Raw genomic sequence first — 5,225 nt, forward strand, 5'->3', positions numbered from 1 at the left:
CACCTGTACCTGCAAAATACTTCCTCCAAAAGAAATTGGCATACCACGGAACACGTTTTCCTCTAAAGCGCTCGACCTTCTACTTGATTCGTGAGATCTTCCCGAGCTAATACCAAGTATTTCTTTTGTCCGATCCCGGTCGGCATGGCCACTATGTCGACCATCCACTTGAAGTTGATTGTCGGTGAGAATGTCGGATGTAACTCATCTCGATGTCGAACCCCGGAGTAGACTTGACATTTCTCGCAGCTTTCCGTGAACTCCGCGACATCTTTGTACATTTTCTTCCACCAATATTTTTGCTTGATCTTCACAAATGTTGCCCATGTTCCTCGGTGTCCAGCCGAATCGGATTCGTGAAAATCGGACATTATCCGGTTTCGTTGCTCTTTTGTCCCGACTACTCGAAGTGGTATACCATCCGGTCTTTTCGGCGCCCTCCATATTAATCCGTTTTCCAAGAAGAACTTTTGGACTTGCCTCTTCTTCCTTCAGATCTCGGCTCTTCTTCCTTTATCGTTTGTTGAATCCTCGGCCTCTTGTAACATCTTTCCGATCATCAAGCTTTCTCCCTCGTATTCTTCTTCACGGAATTCTCGGATTACGTTCACTCGGCATATGTGCTCCGACGCGAAGTAGTCTTCGGAAACTTCTTCATTATCCGATTCGGTTATGTCGTCTCCGAACCGAGCCCTTGATAACATATCCGCTACCGCGTTGTCCTTCCCCAAGATGTGTCGAACCTCCGGATTAAGCGACTTGACATATGCAACCCACCTTAGCATAGCTACATCCGGTATCGTACAACACCGCATCATCCCGAGTATCAGAAGACAATCCGTCTCGATCACCACTTCGGCTCCGATGAAATAGTCCCGATCCGATTTTATCGCCGACACGACTCCCCACAGTTCTCTTTTGACTTGTGCATATCCACGTTGCCTTTTGTTGAGAACCTTTGCTCCGAATCGGATCGAATACCGCGAACCATCCGAGTCGGCTTGATTGATGACCCACCCGATACCGGTTGGACTTGTATCAACCGTTACTATGATCGGTCGGTCGTAGCTCAGCTTCTTAAGTGCTTCCGCCCTCCGAAGTGTTTTCTTCATTTTCTTCATGGCTTTGGTGTGTTCCGGTTTCCATTCGAATTTCTTACCTTTCCGCAACAAGTGGTAGAGCGGGTCCGCTATATGTGCATAGTGCGGAATCCATATGTGATAGAATGCACATGTACCGAGAAACCTTCGGACTTCGGATGTTGACTCGCATACTTCCTCCATAGCTTGAATCGCATCGATCTTTGTTGGTGACGGTCTTCGGCCGTAGGGCCCACATAGATGTCCGACCACCAATATTTCTTCTTGCCCGAATGCCGATTTCTCCCAGGAAAGTGTTAGGTGCACATCTTCTAGCTTTCGCAACACTTTCTCGCAATCATGAATATGGTCGACCACGAACTTTCGGCATCCCCGATCATCCATAGTCTCATCTTTTTCTTCTACCGCGCATCCTTTCATCGGAATGTCATCGAGGAACGGCATCGTTATCTCCGGAATGCAGTCTCGAAGCACCTTGTTCATCGCGTTCATCATATGAGCAACCGAGTTCGTCGCTCCTTGTGGTAGTGTGCACATTCGGACTAATCCTATCGGTGTTCGCATGGTTGTGATGTCTCGGCTCTCCACGGCTAGTTGGAATTGGTCATACCCCGAGTATAGGTCTCCGATGGAGTATATCGCACGACCGGCAAAAGCTTCCGCAAATTTGTCCACTATCAGACCGACTCCCGAGTTCCGGATCGTGACCTTATTCACCGGTTGCAAGTCTTGGATAAATCGGAGTGACCCATTCTTCTTCGGAACCGTAAACCATTGATTTGAGTACGGAGTAGTTGATGGGTCTAGAATCCCCATCGCCACCTTCTCCTTGAGCAAGTCAATGACTTTCGGAATATGCGCTCGTGGCACCGGAATCGGCTTCAGGTTCCACGGTACATGGTCAATCGTGAAGATCACCATCGGCTCCACTATTCTCGGATCGACGCACCCTATCTCCCTTGATGTAAATGCAAACGCTTTGCCGTGTTGCTCCAACATCTCGCGAAACCGTTCTTCTTCTTTTTGTAATAGGAACCCACTTCCACTGATCCGAAGTTTCTTCCGGGTCTCATCCGTGAAGGCATGTCCGATATCCACGGACTTCCGAAGTGTCGGATCTCCCGAGACTTCTTTCCTCTTTTGTTCGCTATCGGCGGGTAGTGGTCCCGCGGCCGGTTTCACCTTCTTCTCCACGGTCTTGTATTTCGTACTTACCATTGCTTCTTCTTTGCGGAGTGTATCCGGCTCCATTTTCGCAATGATCTCGTACATCTCGACCGATTCCACCGGGACTACCCGGTTCCCTTGGCTTTTATCTTCCGCAAGCTCTTCAAGTCGTTGTAGCGTGCTCCCACAGAACACTTCTTTGACTATCCCCACGATTTCTTCATCTTCTTTTATTATTGATGCCGACCGCAACTTATCCTCCACTTGTCGGTATCCTTTCTTCAATCCTCCGGTTACGGTCGTGTATGTAGATGCCCCATCCGGACCGATTCATACATGTTTTGCTCCGAGAGTTTTCTTCCTGTGTGGGGTATCAGGGCTTCTCGGACTATCACTTCCCCACTCCGCAACAGTCCGCTTTAAAAATCCATTCTCACTTGGGACAAGAGTTCCCTCTTGTTCCTTTCGTGATTTGCCGGCACTGTTAGGAATTGGACGGATTTCCCACCGTTTTGGCTCCGAATTCGCGCAAAAGCCGCACCGCTATCGAGCACCTTCGTCTCCATCCGTGATGCCGTGATAAAGGGTTGGTCGAGGATGACGGAATGTGAAACCTCATCTTGCATGAAGAAATTGTGGTCGATCTCGACATCCCCGATCTTCACCGTCACATCCGGACAAGCCGCAAATAGATCTTCGGTTGCTTTGGTGGCCGCCCGAATCTTCCATCCGTGGTTGGTGTTAATAGGCCACTTCCCCTTCCGGTAGAACTCCTTGGACATCAAGTTGATCTCTGATCCGTGGTCAATCAATGCTAGCACGGGTTCTTTGATGTTGCCGATTCGGACCGGAGTCTCCGTAGTCGCGCGTGCCCAATGTGGCCTTGTATAGTGGGAGTTCGGAATTTCGTTCTCCACTTCGGTGTCGTTCATTAAAACGGTGTTCGCATTCACCCTTGGAGCATTTTCCTCCGTACTTTGTCTTTTACGCTTCACGAGATCCACAAGAAGATCGTGGAACTCTTTCTTTACTATTCCGAGTAGCTCCCGAAGCGAGAAATCTACCCGGCTATCCAAGATTCTTTCCTCGAACACTCTTTTCAAGTCGGTTTGTTGTTCTATGTCCGAGGCGAACTTGAATGCCGGAGTCGCCTTTTCTTTTCCCTTACCTCCGGAGTTCCAGCTTTTCGGTATCTTTGATGGCCCGGCCGCATCCTCCATGCGTCGTCGTTTCTCGTCCACATATACCTCATGCAATTGACACAGGGCGTATACGCTATTCTTGTCGACAGGGCACTCCCGTCCCGTAGCTTCCCGGACGCCTTCCGCGGTGCTTCGGATCTCGTTGGAGTCGGTTTTCTCGGTGTTTTCTAGAACTTCCGGCCATAAAGACGTCTTTGCTCTCGATGACTCCCTGACACATATTCCCGCGGTTGTCGCATAGTTGCTTCTTGCCGCCAATTCCTCCTCGAGCACCTTCTTCATGCCGCCTTTCCGGAAGTTCAGTCGGAGTGGCTTCCGAGAGTCCATCGAATGAATCCGGTTTCCCTCGTAGTAGATGAGATCTCGCCGTAGCGCCTCCTTATGCTATTGCACCGTATGCACCGTATGCAATCCCTCTGATCGTGTTCGGCGCTATCGCACCGTATGCACCGTCGGTCCGTATACTTGGAGCTTGTGGGGCAGTCATCCGACTTCTTCACCATCGCGATCTTCAGATTCTCCATCTCCTTCAATAGTTGCTCCACCGTAGATGCATCAATCCCCTTCTCGGTTGTAGTCTCCCGAGCCCTTGGTTGATGGTCTTCCAATCCGGTTCTCGGTTTCGGAATCAGTTCCGAAACCCTCTTTTCCTCGTTGGCAAGCCATTGCCCCCTCTTCGTGTATCGCGCGACGATATCCCGCACGCTTTCCCATGTTTCGGTGAGGCCACTCTCCATGGTCGTGTCCTCCAAGAGCACTCCGAGATCTTTCCAGTCCCCGACGTCCACGGCTCGCAAGAACATGATCACCTTGTCCGGTACGAGGATAGCTTGATCTCTCGCGGACAAACTCCCGAACCGGCTTTCGAATGCTGAAAACACATCAACGACCTTCAATCCCTTGTCCGGCATCTCCACCCAATCTTCGAATCCCCTTCGCGTCGCCTTGGAGGAATCCTCGATGGCGAATGTCCTCTTTAGCTCTTCTTCAAACGCCTCCCATGTCGGATTTTGCTGTCGTAGCCCATGGATGCTTGCTTGAAGCCAGTTGGTCGCCACCCGGTTGAAGGACGTCACTTGCAGTCTTTCCGATATTCCACACCGTAGCATCTCCGCCTTGTACTCCCGAAGATACCGCGACAAGTCTTTCCCGTTGAATTGCCCGTTTCGTTGCACGAGCTGCTCCACTGATGCCCCTATCTCCGACATCGCGCGTTGTTCTTGTAGCATGCGCTCAAACATCATCATCATGTTGCTAGCCTCCGGTTGATTTTCCATCTCCTTGCCACCCGGACTTCACGTCGGGTTCACCAACTGTGTCATGCCTTTCGGCTCCGGATCGTTGCGTGAGTTGGGTGGGAACCGCCGAGGTTTTGGACTAGGAGGAAGAGGAATACAACTTAAGGCTAGTTATGAATAGTAGGAGGAGGAGTAAGATAGCAATCTTGTGAATCCCACGAGTTTAGTGTATTTAACACAATATTTAGATAATAAGAGTAATTTAGATGGCAAAATTCGTGAATCCCACGAATATATTAGATTGATCAATCCTTGTATATTAATCGACAACCTTATACATATTTCTCTCCTCCTTATATAAAGATGGAAGAGGCTAAGTATGGCTTCATGCTTTTTCACCAAAAGTGTCCATGCACACTAAATGTGCATGTGATGCTTTGTCATTTCCTAAGTATAGGGCTCATGCACGCTAGATGTGCATGAGTCACTTTTAATGTCACGTGTAAATAAAATATTCA

The sequence above is a fragment of the Azolla caroliniana genome, unplaced genomic scaffold (assembly GCF_043228905.1).
Source record: "Azolla caroliniana isolate FFs.n. ecotype wild unplaced genomic scaffold, voAzoCaro1.0.p SCAF_2, whole genome shotgun sequence".
Lineage (NCBI taxonomy): Eukaryota > Viridiplantae > Streptophyta > Polypodiopsida > Salviniales > Salviniaceae > Azolla > Azolla caroliniana.